The sequence below is a fragment of the Hippopotamus amphibius genome, chromosome 4 (assembly GCF_030028045.1).
Source record: "Hippopotamus amphibius kiboko isolate mHipAmp2 chromosome 4, mHipAmp2.hap2, whole genome shotgun sequence".
Lineage (NCBI taxonomy): Eukaryota > Metazoa > Chordata > Mammalia > Artiodactyla > Hippopotamidae > Hippopotamus > Hippopotamus amphibius.
In genome coordinates this window covers 153,816,082-153,838,100 of record NC_080189.1, presented here as the reverse complement: position 1 = coordinate 153,838,100, position 22,019 = coordinate 153,816,082, and the positions used below count along the sequence as shown (strand labels likewise).

The following is a 22,019-nucleotide window of genomic DNA, read 5'->3' as shown; positions in this document are numbered from 1 at the left end:
GGCCCTCTGTCACTGATTTCCCACAGTTCCACATACCAGAATCGCCAGGCTTTCTGGATGACATCCATTATTTTCCATCTTCCAATAGAAGAATCTAGATTGACTTCACAAAGAACATCTTCTGTTTCATCTTTGAGGTATAAACGAAACTGTGGGCCTTGGACGTTCAGGCTCTGCCTTTGGTAGATTCCTTAACTTCCACAGGCCTCAGTTTTTCCATCTTGAAACTGGGGATAATAAAACCGATCTTGCAGGCCCGTTTCAACGAACGGACGGCATGGGACATAATGCTGGCGTATAGTGGGTATGCAATACCATGCTGACCGTGGCCATCAGGTCGCTGGGACCTACGGGATACCACGCAGTCCCCGCACCTCCTGCAAGCTGGGAGGTGAGGGGTCCCGGCTGGTCCTCTCCTCGGGGCTCCTGCAGACACCTCGAGCGCAGGCGGGGTGGCAGGGGCCGGGAGGGCTGAGGAGCTCTGCACTGCAGCCACCCGCGCCGCGGCCCCGACCGAGGGCGCGCTTCCAGGCGCCCGGGGCGCGGCCGGCCCCCGGCGGTGGGAAGCGGTGGGGTCGGCGGGCAGGGCACCCGGCGGGCGGGCGGGCGGATGAGCAGGCGAGCAAGGAGTTAAGCGGGGCCGGAGGCAGAGCGCCTGTCAGACGCGAGCATGTGCAGTTTGCACCGCATCCGTACTATGGGTGAGTGCCGCCGCCGCCGCCGGGGGCTCCGTTCGGCCCGGGCAGCGGCGGCCGCAGGCCCCCGACCCCCGCGCCGCCGCGGCGGGCGTCGACACACCGTGCGGGACTAGGCGCGGCGCGGGAGGGCCGGCGGCCTGGGGGAGGCACGGCCGGCACCTCGGCGCGGGGGGAGCCCGAGCGCCGGGCGTGGGGGCGGGGAGACGCGGCGCAGGCGAGCGCCCCGGGTCCCGGCGCGGGAGGAGCAGCGGGAGCGCGCCGGGGAGACGGCGCTCCTGGCCGCACCTGCGCCCGCCGGGCGGCCGGCCCTGCCCTGCCCTGCCCTGCCCCTGCTCGCGGCTCCGGCCCCGCACCGGTAGGTGCCCCCGATGCCCGCAGAGAGGCCTTTCCGCCGCCGGGAGAGGTGGCCGCGCGGGGCCGGCCGCGCCGAGTGCGGGGGGCGCGGGCGACGGTGCGGTGATGGGGAAGACCCTGCGTGCGACCGGGCGACCGGGCTGGGGGCGCTGCCGGATCCCACTTCCTTTTTGCTTTCGGTTTCGAAGCGGTGCCCCGGCTGGAGAGCGAGATGCGGATGAGATGGTGCGCCCGGGCTTGGATTCCCTGCGGGGGATGGGCGCACAGGGGGGCGTGTTGGGGAAGGGGGTGCACGTTGGCAACTTTCACCGCCTAAAACAAAGGGGGCATCGGGGAGATGCGAGGGCAAGGGGTCAGCCGGGGATCTCCGGCAGCGGAAGGTTGACATCTCCTCTTCCTCCGGGCGAAGAGCATCCCGGAGGCTGCCTCGGGAGGGCGGAGGGGGCGCGGGTCATTCTGGGTGGAAGCTAGAGAGGCTTGGGAGTGGGAACCACGGACCCTCCTGAGTTTGAGGCTGAGGACTTTTCTGAAGGGGAGGGAACCGTGCCAAGATGAACCCTCTCTCCAGGGTGCGTGGAGAAACGAGGTGATGGTGGACTGCACACCTAGGCGTCCTCCCCTTCCCGGGTCCGTGCCCTGGGGCCCAGCCCGGCCCCCTGGCTGCCAGCTCTCCATCTGCCCAACCTGATCTCCGGTCCTCTGTGGGAAATGCGGGGCTGGGATGGGGACCATTACAGAAAGGGGAAGGAGATACTGGCCTCTTTCCCAGGTGTCTTCCTTTCCCTCTTTCTATGCCCAGTCAGAAACTGATCCCCTTCCCTCCCTTCCCTGGACTATGTCTCCCTCTTTCTCCACAGTTTCCTTGGGGGTATGTTTGTTTGGTTGCCTCAGGTACACAGCTTAGGGTGGCAGGTTGTTCTGATGCCACTTGGAACCCTCTCAGGAGGAAAGGAACAGGACCCTGGGGGGCTGTGCCAGTGTAACCTTGGGGGCTCTGTTCACCAATTCTCCTGAGTTCTCAGCACCCAGTAACAAATGAGCTGTTATTCTGGTCTTCAGATTGGGTCATCAGAAGGCCTGGGTTTTTCTCTTTGCTGTACCCAGGAAGAGGGGTCAAGGGAAGGGCTGAATAGCCTTCCCGGGGTGGGGGGGGGGGGAGGGCATACAGTGTCTTTCTCTCTAGAAAACAAACGGACCAGTTTTCAGGTCCCTAGTCCCCGACCTTGTGTCCTCAAGAACAGGGTGCCCCCAGCTGTGAGCCGGCTTGCATGTGACCACCCACTTCCATCCTGTGACCTCTGCCCACTGCCTTTCTTCCTCTTAGAAAGGACAGCCCTTTGAGAGTCAAGTTTTCCCCCTGGTTGCAAGGCAGAGCTGCATCTGCTTGTCTGTGGAGACAGAAGGCACTGGGTGCGGGGGTAGGGGTGAGGGCTGGACTTCTGGGTGATTCTCCTGTCTGCTCCTGTGAATGAACTAATGCTGTGAGTGGTTGGGCCAGGGATGGGCTGGCCAGGACACCTTGCCCTAGAGGCATGGAGGGGTGGACTGAGATGAGTCTTGGCCCTTCTCCCCAAGGTTTTATGTTTGGAGACAGAGTTGAGTAACTGGGGAGACAGTAGAGACTGGGCCGACTGGTTTATCTCCGTCCTTGGAGGGAAATAACAGACTGATTCAGTGTTGACTTTGGTTACTTAAGGGTACAGGAGGGAGGGAGCAGTAAAGGATAGCAGGAAAAAATGAAGTCCCCTGAGCTATAGCTCTGTATGGCCCTGGAACTTGTGGCTGAAGTCAGATGCAGGTGCTAAACCACAGAGCACCACCAGCCCCACTTCTAGGTCCCTTTCCCCTCTAAATGGGCAGGATTGACTATGGCTTAGTTCTCCTTTGTGTTTATCCCAGGCTATTCTGGGCTGAGGATAATGATATAGAGGCCTGACCTCCCCACCTCCAGTGGTGAGAGAAGGGCTTTTCCATGGACTGTTCCTCAGTGTACTGACCATAAGATGGGGAAATGATACTCCCTCCCACTCCCCCTTTTAAAGTGATGAGGTGTGAATTTTTACATTTATACAGTGACTTAAGTGTCTTGGATTCTTGAATGAAAGACGTTAGAGTTAGGGAGCTTTATACTGTGTTTATTTCACTTGTATCAGATTCACATATTGTTTCTAAAGGGAAAGGTGTCATTTTGCAGGAAAGGGCTACATTACAGCACTTGTGATAAGGAAAGCTCAGTGTTGGTTTTAAAAGTGAAGTTTTTAATCAGAAAGATACTTGTGGGCAGCAAGTGTTTTTCGGTCTGCCTCTGCTCTCCAGATGCCTCGAGTTCCGTCCTCTTAGGATTTTTTCTGGTAGATGGTGTCCAGCCTAGATGTCAGTGACAGTCACCCTCCAAGCTCTCAGAAGGGTCTCTGATGATGTTGGAGACGCTGTGTTATAAACTGAGACCTGGGTGAGGGCAGTAAAGTGAAGCCGCTTGGCCTTATCAGCGGCCGTATCAGATCTGGCTGTCCTTGAGGGAAGGGAAATCTAAGCCTGGTGCAGCCTGTTTTCCAGTTTTACTCTTTACGTTCCTCTGCCCCCCTCCCCCACCCCCAATTTACAGACAAGGTGGTTTGGGTTTGTTTCTTGTTTTGTTTTGTTTTGTGGTTTTTTAATTTCAGGAACATTCCTTTTAAGGTGTGGCTAATTTCTGACTTGGCACACTCTCAGCTCCCTTTGTGGCAACACCTGGCTAAGGAGGAAACATCGGAAGGGATCCTGATGCTCTGAGCAGGAAGAAACTCAGCCTTACTGGCCAGGTCTCCTTCCTCCACCACCACTTCTCAGAAATCAGAGGCTTTGTATTTGAAAAGTAAAGTCCAAGCTGATTTCTGGGGAAGGGCTAGGAGGTGGCACTTTTGACTATGGCTTCCATGGAGGGAAACTGAGTCACACTGAGAGTTAGCACACTGGCTGTGGTGTGTGTGAATGTCTGTGTTGGGGAAGTTTGCCTTTCCTGGGATTTAAGGGTGTTTAGAATCAAGTACCAGAGGAGATCCGCTGGTTACACTTCTTCGTTATGAGATAAAGATGCACTGATAGAATTTAGGTACCCACGGGTTTGATTTCCAATGTGCATTTGCCTCAGACTTTGAGCTGTGGGATGTGCCATGCTCTTGTGATGCAAGGAAAAGGAAGGGATTTTCACCCCTGCACCTCACAGCCATAGACAGAACTGAGGCTGGGTAAGGAATCCATCCCATTCTCTATCCCATTCCCAGGTAAAAAGGAGAGTCTGCTCCCTTCGCTTTGCTCATCCATCCTGCAGGTGTGGACTCCTGCTCGCCTTCGCCCTAAGGCTGTCCTCAGTGTTCAGTTTAACATCAGTTCCTTTATGGATAGATTTGGCGTGGGTCGATGATGTCACAGAGTGAGTGATATTGGCCCCCTGCTTCCTCGGAGGATGGTTCCGAAAGGTAACTTTCCACTCTTTGCTGATGTTGGTGCTTCTGCCTTTTGGGTCGGTCACAGTCAAGTCTGGCAACTTGAGGAGTAACCAGAGTCATTGCCCATTCCCGTTTCTGAACACCCAGCTCGCATCGTCCTTTACTCTGCTTGCTCCCCAGCAGGGAGTTGATATCCTTTCAAGGCTCTTGGCTCCCAGGGTGGTATGGTAGAAGGGACAGCATCCTTGGAATTAGGGCAAACAGTCTACGTGGGCAGGACTTGGGTCCTGAGACTGCTTCTTTCTGCTGTTCCACCTTCTAGAAGCATGGCAGTTAAAAAAAGTAAGACTTGCATTGTCAAATCCTGACTTGCCATAGGGAGATCTAATAGGTCGGGGGGCATAGTGGGAGAGGGCTCTTTCTGCCATTCCTTTCCATTCAGAAGCCCTGAATTCAGGACACATTGGATTAGCCTTTCTGCCTGCTGTCGCGGTTGGACTTGAACGACGAAGGCTGGTTCATTCTTCTAGCTGGTTCATTCATTCATTGTTTCCTTTCAGTTTTTAAGAGGCACTCCTGTCACATGAGTTTCTGGAATGGTCTGTTTTAATCAGAAAGGTCACTTACCCTAAGTTTTCCTAAGGCCTTGACCCCAGCCCCGAGCTAGGGCTGCCAGCCAAGAAGGAGATTGAAGGGCCACAAAGAGAGGATTCTTTTCTGGAGTTCTGAGGTGGTGATTCATGCTTCAAGATAAAATGTGCTTCCTGGGGCCCTCTGGTTTCATCGCTTGCACAGTCAGTGGAGGGACAGGTCCTGGTGCAGCAAGAAGCCCACCTTGCAGAAAATAGCTGCAGTTCTTTGGAGCAATGGTGGGGACCTATTTTTAGCCCACGGCCAACCCCCGTCTTCTTTTTCATAGCTGTCCTTGGCCAGACCCCATTTAGTCTCCAGTCCCTAGGACCGCCCCCTCCCTCTCATTCCCGATCGAAAGAGCATTTCTAAAGTCAGGAATGAGGCATCCAGGCATTGGTCGTGCTTTCTTTTCATCTACCCTCTGCAAACAAATATGGTCGAGAAATATTGTGACCACTGGGCAACATAAGCAGTGGCTCCAGACTTCTGTTTTGTCATCGTGTTTTTGCCTGCCACAGACAAGGAGATGACCTTCCTATGCTGATCTGTAGATGCCTTAAAGCTTTCATATAGCCTGCCCAGTTTCCAGCACATAGTGAGTACCTATTAGATCATCAGCTGTGGTCCTTGGATATTCTAGGCTGTGGTACTTAGATTTCTAGGTTGTTGAGCAATGATGTTGTTTGTGTAGGAACTGATGGTTGGCAAAGGCTTCCGGGGTTAGGAAATCTGGGATCCTTCCTTGACTCACTTGTGTGACCTTGGACAGCCCATTTCAGCGCTCTGAGATTTAATTCCACACATGGAGCTTCAGCTGGCTTCAGTGAACACAGCAATAATAACAACAACGACAGCCATTGTTTATTGAATACTTACTATGTGCCAAGCATTGGGCCAACCACTTGATAAAGGATAGAGTCACTGCACATGTCACACAGCTAGCAAGAGTCCGACTTGGGATTTGAACTGCGATCTGTCTGATTCTGTTGTGTTCTACAGCCTTAGATCACCTGGTGGGACAAATGTTGGGGACAAGGTAAAGTGGAGGTAGTGTTAGTTAAAATATAGGAAGGAGAGCTGGTATGGATTAAACACAGCTAGTTGAAAAGAGATGGAGATTGAGATTCTCCTTTGAAAAACCATATCCTGATGAGTGTTCGGGAAGAGAGAGGTCAGTACCCTGCATCGAGGAAGCAGACCAGATGGCCTGGGAGTTCCTATAAGAGGACCAGACATTCTGCTTGGCATAGGAATATATCTCATAAACCCCATTTCATTTGCATGCCAAATTTTTCTCTTGCTTAATAGGCTCTCTGGGCAGCATTTTTCCTTCTGTCACCCTAAAAAAATATTTTACTTATTTATTTATTTCTTTATTGGCTGCGTTGGGTCTTTGTTGCTGTGCACGGGCTTTCTCTAGTTGCGGTGAGTGGGGGCTACTCTTCGTTGTGGTGTGTGGGCTTCTCATTGCAGTGGCTTCTCTTGTTGCAGAGCACAGGGTCCAGGTGCGCAGGCTTCAGTATTTGTGGCACATGGGCTCAGTAGTTGTGGCTCGCGGGCTCTAGATCACAGGCTTAGTAGTTGTGGCACATGGGCTTAGTTGCTCTGTGGCATGTGGAATCTTCCCAGACCAGGGGTCGAACCACTGCGCCACCAGGGAAGCCCCATAGTAGTTTATCTTTGCAGATTCTTAACTCCAGGCCTCATCCTCCAACCTAGTTTCTGAGCCTCCCCCTGCCCATCATTCTAGTCCAGCTGTGGAGACCCTGATTATGACTCTGGGTTGCAGGAATACTCTGTACAATACAGCAAGCATTGGACCATCCTGTTCTTCTGAGAAAGTATTTGTGGCCTCTGATAACTCCATCCAAAGGTGACCAGCTAGTTCATTGAGATGGTCCTCATCTCTTTCACCCTCATTTGTTCCAAGAAAGTTATCTCTGGGACTTTTCTACCATTTTGAGGTGTTTGTGGAAGAGGAGTGAAGATTGAGGTGGTGGCCTGCGGGAGGGGAGCTGACCTCCTTTGAGAGTTAGCATGACGGTGTATAGTGGAGCGTTGTGCTGGGGTCAGGAGACTTTGGTTCTTGTCTCAGCTCGGTGACTCTGGGAATGTGACATGAGTTCGTTTCCTTGTCTATAAAATAGGAATGTTGGAAGAGGTGTTCTCTAACATGTCCTCCAGCAATCATGCTTGGATCCTCTAGTAGAATCTGGATAGTTTGGTTCTTTCTCAGATGATAACTCAGCTGGTCTGGAGTTGCAGGAAGTCACAGCTGCGAGAGCAGAGGTGGGGTTGAAGGAGAAATAAGCCAAGTGGGAAGTTAGGGGACTAAGTCACAGCTGGAACAAGTCCCTTCTGGGGAAGGGAGACTAGGTTGGATCATTCCTCCTTTGTTTAAATGGGGCAGCTGAGAGGTGCCACCTGTTCACCCTTATGCTTTAGGAGATGATGCACCCTTGTATCTTGTCTTAAAACTTAAACTTCACGCCCCCACCCCCCAACCCCCCCCCGCCACCAACCTCCTACTCTCCCCATGTGAAGGCAGCAAGTATGCATTGGTGTATGTCTTATAGCCTGCACTTAGATTTGGCAGATACCAGGGCCTGGTTCTGCCCAGGATCCTTCCATAGCTTCAGGACCTGGGGACTTTGGCCAGTGCTTTCCGAGTGACTCAGAGTCAATAAGACCGTATCTCCCTCTGCTGCCCTAGCTTGACCTAAAAGAGCAAGATCATACTATAAGCTCAGCTTAAAACTCAGGACATCACAGCATTTCTGTTCATGAAATTGGACTGCCTCCGTTTCCCTTTGAACAAGCCATTTGTCCAAGGATTCTGCTCTCCATTGGTGTGTCTTCTGTTTTAATTTCATCACATTCCAGGTTGGGGAGCAAATCGGTTACCATTGAACCCACCCACTCTTTTCTGTCCCTGTCTGCCTTGCTTTTTTCCTGAGTTCCTTATTGCCCTATAGCAGTGATTTCTAATGGTGGTTACCATACCACTGGGAATATTGAGAAGTGATTTTAGTTGGTACAGGGACAGACGTTTCATTTTAATAGCTATGTTTCTAATGAGTGTAAAGAAATGACTCATTGGGATGTACTCATAATGTGACTTAATTTTGTCTCCCACTGTCCTTTTATGTTGATTCAGTGGGATTAGTTGTTTCCTTGTCCTGGGAGGAAAACTCAATCAGGCCCCATAACTTTCCAGGTCATTCTTAGGCAGTAGAAGGTTCTGTGGTCACTTTAAGTCACAAACCGTCTCAATTCAGTGCCTAATACATCCAGTCCTTTGTCACTGGGCTGGGAGGGACAGGAAAGGGCTTGCTTGGCCAGCACTGTTGTCTGCCAGCTTCCAGCATCCTCGGCTTGGCAGGTACTTAATGCTGAGTCTCTTCTTGTGGCCACATTCATGGGTTTCTCAGAGACTCTTCCCCCACAATTGCTAGGACCATTTACTTCCAGTTGTCTTGAAAAGAGCAAATTATCCTCTATTTTAGATCACTGTTCTTTCCTCAGCCCCTAAAATCCAGCGATTCACCTCCAGCCTCTTTTGGCTAAGGTCCTTCCGTCTGTCCGAGTGGCCCTGTTGGACAAGACCTGCTCTGATCTCATGCCAACCATCTTTTGCATTAGCCCGAGGAAACAACTGCACATCCTCTAGTGCAGTGAACCTGGGAACGCAGGCCCATCCTCCGGCTCAGCTGCTTCCCTTGGCTCCGCCCACAGCAGATGGCCAGCTTGCCTCTCACACCTTGCGTGTCTCAGGTATAGTTAGATGCCAGTCCACCCTGTCCTCTCAGTTGCAGGGTTAGAGATCAGATTTCCTGGGTGGCTCTGTTGGAGCCCCTCTCACCAGCTTGGGTGCATATAACCTGTTGTATTCAGTGCCTTAGTTAAGACTTTTTTTTGGTGGGGGGGGAGGCGCGTGGACTTAGTTGCTCTGTGGCATGTGGGATCTTCCCGGACCAGGGCTCAAACCCGTGTCCCCTGCATTGGCAGGTGGATTCTTAACCACTGTGCCACCAGGGAAGTCCCATTAGTTAAGACTTGATGGAACATCTTGTTACACGTGTATCATCAAAACCATGACTGTCACAAGAAGACCAGGATTTCATGGATATTATTGCCTAGGACAAGGCTGTAGCCTTGTGCATATATAACTACAAATTTAACTTAGGTTAACAACTAATATTTATCGGATACTTACAATGAACGCCGAGTACTGTTTTCAGGACAGTAAACACTCCTTCATGTAACTCTTACAAGGGAGATACTTGTATTATTTCTATTTTACAGATGAGTAAACTGAGGCAAAGAGAGGTTAAGCAGCTTGTCCAAGGTCACACAGTTGGCATCAGAGTCCGGTTTCAGATGGAAAGAATCTGACCCCACAGTGGGCTCGTTTAAATCGCTGTACTCTGCCTCTTCCTACAAGGGTAGTGGGCAGCTGTAAGCCATGAAGGCAGAACTCAAATGATTGGGAAATGCTGCCTTAGGACATAGTCGCAGGTTCTTCACACTGGCATTTAAGCTCTCTATGCATTGCCTTTACCTGCTTTTCCAACAACTCCTGTGCCTTTCACCAGAGCCTAATCCACATGCCCAACTCACCTGCCACATACCCCCCGCCCCACCCCCATACCTCATGATTTCCCCGCCAGGAAGTCCCTCACCTGCTTTGCTGCCTCCTCAAATTACAGTCCTTTTAAAAGTCAAAACGCATCTTTGCTGCAAAGGTGTATTTGAGCAAAACCACTTCAGCCGGGATCTTTTGCAGCTCTTCATTTCCTCACTAAATTGGCAATTATTATGTGCTTTTATGCAGAGAGCAGTGAAGGGCAATTAACACACCCAGAGTTTAATCTCTCCATAGCTCTCACTTCCTGTTGCTAACTTGTGCAATGCCTTCCACCTCTCTGAACTTTGGTTTCATTACTTTTATTTATTTATTTTGTTTGTTTTTAATTAATTAATTAATTTTATTTATTTATTGGCTGCGTTGGGTGTTTGTTGCTGCACATGGGCTTTCTCTAGTTGCTGAGAGCTGGGGCTACTCTTCATTGTGTTGCACAGGCTCCTCATTGTAGTGGCTTCTCTTGTTGTGGAGCACAGGCTCTAGGCGCGTGGGCTTCAGTAGTTGCGGCACACAGGCTCAATAGTTGTGGCACACGGGCTTAGTTGCTCCGTGGCATGTGGAATCTTCCCCGAGCAGGGCTTGAACACGTGTCCCCTGTATTGACAGTCGGATTCTTAACCACTGTGCCACCTAGGAAGTCCCGGTTTCATTACTTTTAAAATGTGTGTGTGGGTTAGCTTCTTTCAGTTTTCAGTATTCAATGATTTAAGGTTATCTTCCTGTCTCTTCTAACTTTTCAGCTTTTGAGGGCTGGACCTGTGTCTAGCATGTCTGAGTACAACCCAGGACACTGTATAAGCTTTTACACACAGACAGTATTTAACAACGTCCATTGGTTGGCTGGTGGGAAATACTGTAAGTCTGCTCTGGGCTTGACCAACTTTTAGAAATCGCCTTCCTCTGGGTCCACTACTGAGAACATTTGCAGTTCTCTTTTCTGTACAAGTTTATAACAAAAGTTTTGGGTCCAATCTGCTGCCTTTTTTAAGAGACCTAAAGTAATGCTATTCAGGTCCACACTCCTTTATCTGCAGTTTCAAAATCCAAAACATTCTAAAACCAAAAAGCTTTTCTTTAATTTGTGTGATGGCAAAGCCTGACCAGGATGAACATGAGGCCACTGGCGGTCTCTTGACTCAGCGGAGTGTGAATGTTCATAGACCTGGCTGCAGAAATGTTCATGTGTTTGGGGGTGCTGCCTCCAGAACCTGCTGTGGGGATTATGTAATCTCCTGGATGAGTTCAACATTACCTTTTTAAAAAAGCTAAACAATTCTGAATGCCAAGGGTTTGGGACCAGAGATTGTGGTTCTGTGCGGTATTTCTCCAGAGATGCTATTGGCAGTAAGGGGTGGGTAGGTCCTTGGGATGCGGGACTATGCTAACATCACAGATCCTCACATGTGGCCTTGTCCTAATCTTGGCCCTGGTTCCAGTACAATAGCCCATGCCTTGGTTTACCAATTTGTTTTTTAAAAATATTGCATTATGGTATCGTTTATCTTGATTAGTAAGTTTTTCTTGGCACCTCCTTAGGTTTTGTGCCCGAGGCAAGTGTCACTCTTGCCTCACCCTAGTCCCAGCCCTGCTTGACTCCTAAACCAAGAAGGTTTCCTGTTGCTGCTGTGGCATCTCAATGAGGAACTGGTGTGTCCTCAGGATGGGAGTGCCTGCTGGGTGCGTGCACTTCATTTTAATCCTGGGAGGGGGGTGGGGTGAGGGGGAAGGGCCCTGTTGACCCCTTGGCTGGGTCAGCTCTACAGAGAGACTTGTAAACTGGTTCCTGGTTGCAGGTCCTACATCTGGATGTTTCTTCAGAGCCCAAGTGAGCCAGGTTCCTCTGCTTGCTTCTGGGAAGGCATGAGTAACTCATTGGAGAGTCAATCTGTTTGTTAATCCCTACAGCTGCTTCAACCTGACATCTTAAAATTAAAAATATATATACAAATGCTCCTGGAAGAACATGAAAACAAGAGAAAAATGTACAGTGGTGGACTCTAAAGTGTTCTATTGTGTTTTCTTCATTTTTTTGATGAGGAAACCAAGAGGAGAGGTAATAGAGTTGTGAGGGTTAGTGGAAGAGCCAAGCTCAGAAAGCCCTGTTTCCAGGCCTTCCATTAGCATCTTAGCCAAGTCTGTGCCCTTCCTTTTTTCCCAGTCCCCAGGTGTCCTCAGATGGGGAGGACACATGAATCAGTTAGCTAGCATCCCCTCTTGGTTGAAGGACACTTTTTCTTTAACCCTTCGTCCCTATTTGGCAGTGATGGGCACACCTATGGGAATTTGGGCCAGCTTTCCCCTACCATTAAATAACCAGGCCCTCTCAGATTCTGAGCCCTAAGTATTTCTGGCCTGCCTTTTTAACCTATTGGAGGTCCTCCGAGATCATTTCTCTAACCCTATTCCTGTCCGTGATTCCTCGTGATATAGCATTTCCATACACATCCTTAAGCATCCTCTTATATACTGTTCCTCATCTTCTCATCCATTAAGAAGATATTCGCCAGACCAAGCCTGGCAACTAACTCTTTGACTTCTTCTAAACACACCTCTGCCTCCAGACATTCAACCATTTGTCATTTCCCTGGGCCCTGCAGATGACATGTGATCTTCTACCTATTGTTGTTACATGCTGGAAAATGCTGAGGTACAGTATAATTTAAATTAATAATGGAGATAAAATTTCCCAAAGGTCCCCAATTGAATAGTTGTCTTAAGCCCATGGGTTGGCCATGTCGTGTAGCCATCATTCAGGAACTTCATGTCAATATCTGTAAAAGACTGTTGAATTTGCTCTGTGGGATTGATCATGTGAAGTCACCTTGAATCTACTCACCCCTCCATTTCCCTCAGCACCGCAGTTTCCCTGGCATCCCACAATCTGGGATGGTGTCCCTTTTTATTAGAACAATTATTTGTAATGCCTCCTAACCACCCTGAATAAAACTCATAGATAATATGACATACCTGTATACATAAATTAAAAAAAAAATCAATACGCCTAAACTGTATTGTGAAAGAGAAATAAAGGAAAAGTTAATTATAGTACAATATCACATATTCCAATATGTAATTGCTTGGGCACGATGACACATAAAACAGAAGGAGGGAATCAGATGCTTGAACCTGTACATAGAATCACTGAGAATGTAACAGCTACAAATACCCACAAGATACAGGTGTGTTGTGTGGGTGACTCAAATACCAGGAGAGATGCCGCTGAGGTTGACGTGATTTTCCCCGATCGTGAACCACTCTCGGTAAAGTTCCAAACATAAAGGACAGTATCCCCTCAATTTGCATCCCAGTGGCATTCCTGGACATTTCAGTATATGTTAAAACCATGCAAAAATCCTCTGTGTTTATTTCAGAAAGGTAGTTTGGTTCTAGATGCCGATAATTATAAACAGGCTTTTCACCTCTGTGAATGCCCAGTGGAATGTTCCAAAGTTCTGTGGGAGGGCCCTTTGTGGGTTGTTGTGGGAACTGCAGGGCGTCCGGCATTCCTGGTCCCCACTGACAAGTACGTGTCCGTGGCCTTTGGGACTGTGGCTCCCTGTGCCCCCTCCACGACCTCAGGACAGCCCAGAGCATCATGTGTGCCTCACAGCTGGCCGCACGCTCTCCCTCACTGTGGTTTTGTTCTCGGCATTTACACATCCTTAGGTCTCTCTTATCTGGGAAAGAAGGAAGGAGGAAGGGAGGAGGGACACCTCCCCCTGCCCCCATGTCTACATCTGCAGCAGCTTTTCTCTCTCCTTTCTTTCACAAGCAAATTTCTTAGGGTCATCTGTCAACACTCTCTCAGTCACCTCCCTTTGCAGTCACACCTTCTTCTTGAATGGTCCCCAGGGACTTCTTTCTGCTAAATCTCCTCTGTCCCTGTCTGGCTTACCTCTGCAGCTGACTGTGACCCCTGGCATTCTCCTGCCCCCACTTCGCAGGTGGGGCCCCTTCCTGGTGTCCTCCTTCCTCCCTGACCCTTCCACAGGCCGCTTCACAGCGAGCCCCTTCACAGCGAGCTTCACAGCCAGCCTGGGATGTCACCCCTCGCACCTTCTCCCCAGCAGGCTCCTCCTCTCTGTTGCTCCATCCAGCGGGGGTCCCAGACCTGCCTCCAGCCTAGGGTCCTGTGGGCATCTCAAACTTAGAGCATCTGAAATGCAGTTCATTGTGGGTCCCCTCTGATGCACACCTTTGCCTGCACTCTGTTCTCTCAGGGAATGACTTTGCCATTGCCCAAGTCAGAAGTATGAGTTCCGCTCTCTCTCTCTCTTATACCCTCTCTCTCCCTCTCTCACACCCTCTCTCTCCCTCTCTCACACCCTCTCTCTCCCTCTCTTTCTCCTCTTTCCCCACCCCTCCTCCAATAAATCTCTCACTGAGTCTTGTCAGTCCTGCTTTCTTAATAGCTCTGGAGTCTTCGATAATTTGAGTTGGTTGCTTGACCTTTGTTGGCATTTAGGATTGCGACCTCTACTTACTGTTTGGCTGGATTAAGATTTTTAGAGGCTCTTAGCACTGACAGCCTAGGTAATTAAAAATAAATTAATATAATTCTAAATTATAATATAAAATCACGTATTTAGAAACAACAAAATTTATTTGTGCACTGAAGGCACAGTAGCTTCTTTCTGATTCTCACTTATTTTCTCTTCTTTAAAATAACTTCCTCTGGTGCCCCTTCGTGGCTGGTGTCCTGAGCATGTGTCTAGTGGTCCAGTCGGGGGATCCAGGAGCACTTAGAACGTTGGCTGCCTGTGGCCTGGGCGTGCGTCTTTGCCTCTTGGGTCTTTGTGTGTACCTGGTGGCGTGACATAGATACTGAGTAATTGTTTAAGGAATGTGTGGTGTGAATGAATGCATGAGTAATGAGATGAACTTGAAGTAAGTTCACTTAAGTAACAGGCACTGTCACAATGGAAGTTCTTATTATTCTTAAGCTTCTGATATCTGATGTTAGGGTAGAATTTCCAAGATTTTATATTTCCAATGTTCTAAAAACAACCAGCCCCACTGTTGTGCTTCAGCTTTCATACTCCAACCCACCTAGCACTGAGTAGTCTGTACATAGAAGATGCATATAAGAATTTCTGAATTAATAAATAAATGAAGTTGTACAGTATGATGGTTTGCTTGACTCCGTTTCCTGCAGTGAGGCTGCGTTGAGACTCCCTCAGCTGCCTCTTATTTAAAGAGGTGCGTTATTTAAAGTGGCTACACCCAGCTGTGACAGACATGGTACCCGGGGAGGGAGGCTGTGCCTGGGGGGGTAGGGGGGTGCTTACTTTGGAGTTAGGTGGTGGTGATGGTGGTGGCACGTGGGAAACGGAGCATCTACCCTAGAAAACCTGCATGAGGTCTCAGAAGGCACGAACATGGTCTAAAGGCCTCAAGTCAGGCAGCATGAATAGGACTAACCACAAGTTTGCTGGGGAAATGAAATACCATGAAACACCCAGAAGGCTGTGGCTTAACAAATATAACCTGACTCGTTCGTATGGGCTTGTGGACAAAACAGGTGTCAGAACATCTCCAGAAAATGTTAACTACATATGAGAATAGATCCAAAAGATTAACTAATCCTGTCCTCTGGTACTGAGAGGGTGGCCTCCTGAAAGGTTGCTGATCTTGGGAGAGGAAGGAGTAAATAGGTGGAGAAGTGAGAAAAGGGGAAGGCCACGTTGGAGAGGAAATGTGTCTGTGAGGGACATTTTAACAGGGCTGGAATTTGGGGGCCCCGTCTAGGGATGTGATGACCACTGTCCCCCCTGGATTCGCCCTCCAGTCTGTTCCACCTCACCCCACCTCATCTAATGGAAGGGACCCCTTTGTTGTTTCTTTTTTTTTTCTCCAAACTTTTATTTTAAAGTCTTAATTGAATTTGTTACAATATTGCTTCCATTTTATGTTTTGGTATTTTGGCCTCGGGCACGTGGGATCTTAGCTCCCCGACCAGGGATCGAACCCGCACCGCCTGCAGTAGAAGATGAAGTCCCAGCCACTGGACCACCAGGGAAGTCCCTCTCCAAACTTTCTATTTGGAAGTAATTTCAAACTTACAGAAAAGTTGCCGGAATAATACAGGACACGTGTGTACTCTTTATCCAGATTCAATATCTTTTAATGTTTTTGCCTCATTTTCTTTTTCATTTATGTTCTTTCTCGTTCCCTCATTCTCCCTCTTTTTCCTGAACCTTTTTAGAGTAAATTGCCTACATCATGGCCCTTTCTCTCTGGATATTTCAGTGTGGATTCCTAAGAATGAGGATATTATTTTATAGAACTTTCAGTAAATTAAACTTTGATATGATACTTTAATCTGCTGGTTGTATTGCATTTTTGTTGATTGACTTAATAACATCCTTCACAGCATTTTTTTCCTCTCCAGTCCAGGATCCAGCACTGTATTTAGTTGTTACCTCTCTTTAGTCTTTTCATCCAGAACAGTTCCTCAGCCTTTGTCTTGCATGACATTGACATTTTTGAAGAATATATAGCCTCCTCCTCTCCCTTTAAAAAAAAATAGGATGTTCTTCCCTTTGGATTTTTCTGGTGTTGCCTCACGTTTAGACTCTGAGTTATACACTCCCGGCTAGCATACACATGCGTGATGCTGTATCTGTTTCAGTGTGTTACATCTAGAGGCACTGGATGTCCATCTGCGCCTTAAGTGTGATGTTAAATTGGATCACTTGGTCAAGGTGTCTGATTTCTTCACTGTGTATTTACTAATTTTTCCTCACTACTAATAAGCAATGTGCGGGGAGACAACTTAAGACGATATAAATGTCTTACTCCTTATCCACATTCTGCCCCAAGATTTACCAGTCATCCACCCTGGGTTTGTAGGTATTTCTGGATACCAGGCAAGGGATGGAAGGTCGAGCTATCTGGGACCAGGTGATCCATTTTCGAGGGCCTCGCCCATATGGGAGGACCTCAACAGGGCTGTGCCCAGCCCTGTTGAGTAACCACATTTCCATAATAGTTTTCCTCTTCCTACTCCCACTAGAAACAGAAGCTCATTCGTCATTCACTCAACTGACACAATGTTCTTGCGAAAGCGTCTCAGCTTTATTTGGGCACAGCGGGTATAAAAAGAAAGCTAATTCCCTCTCGGTGGCTTTAAGAAAACTACCATTGAGTTGGGGCGATAAGACTTGGTCACTGAAAGGTAAAGGACACGTAAGTTGTCAGTACTGTGACCCCACAGGACAGCCCAAGGAGAGCTGTCCTATGACCCTGGAGAATTAAGTGCCCTTAGAAGTTTGGGGGAGGAGGGATTGGAGTGGTTTAGGTACAGTGCAGGGACCTTTCACTAACAAGGGTGATCTTTGAGTGGGCATTAAAGGACAGGCAAATCTGGGTGAACAGGGATCGATCAGGGCATTCCAGGAGGGGAACAGTGTGCACAGAGACCTGGAGGTGGGAGTGTGGATGGAGCGACGGGGGGACAGTGAGTTATGGACCAGCCTGGATGGGGCCAAGAGTGGGTGCAGGGGGCAGGATCTACCCCCTTACTGAGCACCTACCTTGTGCCAGGCATTTTAAAAAATAACTTTTCTGGTTCTAAAAGTAAGGCATGTTTGGTATAGGAGGTTTAGAAAAATAGAGCTCTATAAAGAAAAATTGTAATGAAGTCGCGCTGTTCTTTCATCCAGAGATAACCGGTTAACCATGGTGTATTTCCTTCATTTCTGAAATCTTTAACATTCTTCTGGCAACAGCTTTGTTTGGGTTCAGAGATTCAGTAGCCCCTCTTATCCCTCAGAGGATGTTAATCATACTTTGAAAAAACATTTCATTCTGTTGACTTTATTAATTTTGTTTTCTAGCTAGAACTGCTGTTCTCTAATTTGGTGCTTCTTGGGCAGTTTTGGTTTTTGTCAAATGTGTGGTGAGTCTTGATTGTGTTTCTCTCTTTGTATTTGAGGATTTTCAGTCACTTCTGTGTGAACCGGATGCTCTAGAGCCAGCCGCCCCCCGGTTGTGGACAGGAGGGTGGGATGTGCCTGCTGGGGACGCAGGAGCTGTCCAGGTGTCCCCTGGCCTCCCTTCCCTGATGTCCCGGCACGAGCCTGGGCGGAGAGGTGGGGCAGGGGCCCGCCTGCCTGGCTGCTCCGAATCCCATGACCAACCCCTCAGGGCCTCTCCTGGGCCCCTGGTCTGCTCACTCCAACGTGGAGCCCCCGGAGCCCCTCCTCTGACTGAACGTAGACTCCTCAGCCACGCGGCTGGGGCTCATATCCCAGCCCTGGCACTGGCTGGCACTGTGCCCTTGGGAAAGCTGCGTAACCCTGGGTCTTATTTGTGAAATGGGGAAAACAACAGTCTCTGTCTCGAAGGATTTTTGTGAAGGTTAAATTAGAGAATATGTCCTTAGAACAGTGTCTGGCATATATATGTGCTGTATGAGTGTTATTATTATGTTATTTCGTGGTTTTATTTTGGGGGGTGATAGTTTCTCTATCAGTTTATTTTCATTCGCGTCCATCTTCAGGGAGCCCATATAACTCCTTCTTGTTTTCTGGTACTGCAATGGATTTATTCTTCTTAGAAAATGCCTTTTCTGTCATTTTCTAGGGCCTCGGGGGATTTAGGCATGTGCCCCTGGCCTGCCATCTTGATGTAGTCCTACACTTCCTTCCAGTTCTTTCTCCGGGAGCCTGCATGAGGCTGCTATTGTTGTCTGTGATACATGCATGAAAGCACCCACTGCCGTCTGTGTCTGCTCACCCAGGAGCCTGGCCCAGGGCAGGACCCGCCACCTGGTCTGGACTCCCGGACGCCGACTCTGCCCCGTGCGGGCCTGGGAGGTGATGAGTTCTCTTCTCCGCCTTCCTCAGGCTGGTTCAAGCCTGTCCTAATGAATGTAATGGGTCCTCTGCTTCTTCTGTCAAAAGGAATGTTAATTATTTTCAGCAGTCTAATTACGTGGCTAATGAGAGCCAGACTGAGATAACATTGCCTTTAATTACTCTTGCCTAAGTGCTGTTTGGAGCCATATTTGAGTGTGTTGCAAGGCTCGGTGCTTTCACAGTAGATGGAGCTGTCTGGCGAGAGGCTGAGTGAGGGGCCAGGGTTGCTGGGCCTGAGGCCCACGGTGGAAGTGTCTGGCTGCCGTCAGTGCCCAGCCTGGAGTATGCTGGCCTTTCCTCTGGGCTGTTACTTAAAGGAAAGGGACAGTCAGGTTGGGTCATATATGGAGCAAACAGCAAGCATCACAGCTCCCCCAGAACAGCTCATTTCTCGGTGTTCCCCTCAATGCTCCCGCCCTTCAGGCTCCTCTCGGCCAGGCCCCTCGCTCTTGGAGGACTTGTCCCCTGCTTTTCCCCCTAGTCAGCTCTTGGATTTTGATTCCCTACTGTACGTCAAGTTTTATCCAGGACATAAGGATACAAAGATAAGGAACTCGTGGTCCAGATGGTTTTCCAAAACAAAAAATTTGATCATGGCCTTCCCTTTTTGCCCAGGAGCAATGCTACATGCCTGTATTCCGACCTCTACCCCCTTCCAGGGTTATCTTCCATACTGCGGCCTTCCTTTGGTTCTAATGTGGTGTCTCTCTATAACCGGGCCTCCGTGGGCAGACCCTTGGAAGGCAGCTCTCCCAAGCCCCTGGGTGGGCTTGAGTAGGCAGCTCACTTGAGATTGCCTGCCATGAGAGCAAAGGGGCAGCTCTAGGTAGCCCATTGCCATAGATAAATTAAGTCCCCTAATTCCTGTCTGCACATCTGCATCTCTCATGAATGGTGTGGGGGGGAAAGTGCTGATAAAACCCGTGGCCCTCCCATTTCCTAGCTGTCATTTAACCTCTGGGCTTCCCTTGCCTCCTGAGTCAATCGGAGTTAACGCCTGCTTCCTGGGCTCGTGGAGGGGACTCATGAGATAACCTATGTGACACCTGCCTGGCACGTAGAGGGTACTCAATAAATGGTTTGGAGTTTTTTAAACACTCCAAGCAACACCCCCTACACTGAGTTATAGCCAGAGACACAGAGGCTGGCTTCATTTCACCAATGGCAAGAGCCTTCTCCTGGCCTCTTGGATAAAAGTCACTCTTCAGACAGTAGACAGTGACTTTCTTGGAATAAGGGTTCATCCTCCCCCACCTCACAATGGCAGCCTTGGTGAACTAGGCCTGAGCCTGAGGGAGAGAAGGAAAGCAGGAATGTCTGTTCAAAAATTTAAAAAAGAGGATTTCCAAGAGCAAGGAAGTGAAGCTCCGCTTCAGGTCTGTGTGTGTGGCAGCCTTCTGGCTACCCTTGGTAAGTTCTAGAGCAAAGTCCAGTGGAACTTTCTGTGATGGTGGAAATGTTCTACATCTGCACTGTCCAGCATGGTAGGCACTTGCCACATGTAGCTATTACGCACTTGAAATGTGGCTAGTGAGACGAAGGAACTGAAATGTTTATTTTATTCATTTTTAAGGTCAAATTTTAAATAGCCACATGTAGCTAGCGGCTATCGAAGTGGGTAGTGAAGTTCTGCAGTTTTCAGAAAAATATCTGTTTGTGCACTTGGCTTGGGCCTCATCTCTAGGCTACTAGTTTTCACATGTCCTGTTTGTAGAAGTCAAGGTGTGCCAGTGGCTGGCAAGGGCCAGGTGAGTCAAGGGGAAATGAAGAAGTCCGTGGCCAGAAGGGAGGGTGATTTGGAGCCCCCTGAGCTACAGCCATCCTGCTGACATTCCCCCACCACGCCAGGCACCTGACCTGCTTGTTTGCAGCTCTGCCCCTTACTGTCTGCAAGGGGCAGCATCACTGCTTTTCACAGCAGCAGAGATGGGTAGGTGGTTCTCAGATACGTGATTCTCGTGCCAGCTAGGTACGTTCCAGAGGAGGGAAAGTCGCCTGTGCTAGTCAGAATTTTCTTGATACCAAGTGACAGAAACTCCAACAAACTAGCTGGAGTAAAAAGGAATATTTACTTTCTTGTTAAGGTGAAACACCCAGGCTAGAGAGGACCTGGTAAAGCTACTTAAATTCTTTTGATCAGAAACAGATGGAAATTGCAGGCCATGAGTCAAAGGACTTCACCTTCCCTTCATAGGTTAATAAAATTGCCAAGCAACAGCTGATGAGGACTCCACGATTCCCAGCCCCTGCCTGCAAGAAGGGTCTTCAGCTGACTGGCTACATGTACTCGGTGACTGGGCGCTTTGCCCTGACCTAGTTGGCCTTGTATGGATCACCAGATGACTCTGACAATAGGGGCAGGGAATGTCCGACCCCTAATTACACAAACTTTAGCTTCTCTGGCCTGGCTGTTTCTCAAACTTGTTTAGCTTGTTTCACTTACTGTTCCCTTTGCCTGGAATGCTTTTCCCAAAGCTCTTTGCAAAGCTTCTTTGCGTCTTTCTGATCTATGCCCCAATGCTAGCTCCTTAGAGAAGTTTAAGACTCGCCCTCCAGCAATCTAGTTTCTTTCTGTCTCCTACCAGGCCTTTCCCCTTCTCTGTGGCCTGATATCAGACATTACAATATGTGCTGGCTGGCCTACTTATTGTCTGTCTCCCCACAGAGCTGTGAGCACCAAGGGGGCAGGAACCTTGTCTTGTTCACATGGGGTACAGTGCCTGGCCTTCAGCAGGTACTCAGTAAATATTTGCTGACTGCTGTAATACAACACTTCGTATAAACAAACCAGCCTCCATAGGACTTCTTGGACCAGGTCCCCTGATTGTCTAGAAATCTCTGGGGGTGGCTTGGCTGTAGAAAACTGTGAAAAGTAGGGCACTGGGTGTCATGCTGTTGAGATGGTCCAGACTTGTCTTCCAAAAGAGCCACCGGGCTTCTTTCTGCCTCCACTGGGGAGGCAACAAAGGGGAAAGGTCCCCATTTCTCCAAAGGCATGGTGCGTTGGATTCATCTGTGGGACATCCTAAGGCCGTGGGCAGTAATAGGGAGAAACCAGGTACATAAATTCCTGGTCACTTTGTGGGTGAGGCTGTGAGGGCACTGTCAGTTCTTGTTCAGCTGACAGAAGGAGCCTTGCTGGTCTCACGTGATGAGGGTTCCGGGGCCCCTCAGCTGCCGCCTGATGGGATCTGCATAGGGGATTATTGATGAAGGGGAGGTGAGGCAGCTCTTTACACTCACACAGGCCTCGCTCTGGGACGGCAGCCAGGCAGCTAATTAGAGAGCCCAGCAGCTGTCCAGCCTTTCAGGCAGTGAGCAGCAGCTACTCAGTGCCGGGGCTGGGAAGGCAGGGAAAGGAAAGGAGCACAGGGCCAGAGACCACCCTCTAAGGTGTAGG

General features: G+C 49.3%; 1 protein-coding gene across 15 annotated transcripts in view; it reads left to right on the top strand.

Moving 5' to 3' along the window:
• Positions 1 to 898: 898 nt before the first annotated feature.
• The window catches only part of TMEM229B (transmembrane protein 229B), a 37,948-nt gene continuing 16,827 nt past the window's right edge, over positions 899 to 22,019 (top strand). For 8 of the 15 annotated variants that reach the window (XM_057730581.1, XM_057730573.1, XM_057730564.1 and 5 more), the window contains exon 1: positions 16,899 to 16,946. The gene's annotated coding sequence lies outside the window, so the exon portion shown is untranslated. Of the gene's footprint in view, positions 1,054 to 1,081; positions 1,278 to 16,847; positions 16,947 to 22,019 lie in introns of those variants that run through there. The other 7 variants (XM_057730569.1, XM_057730570.1, XM_057730565.1 and 4 more) reach the window with 7 other exon arrangements.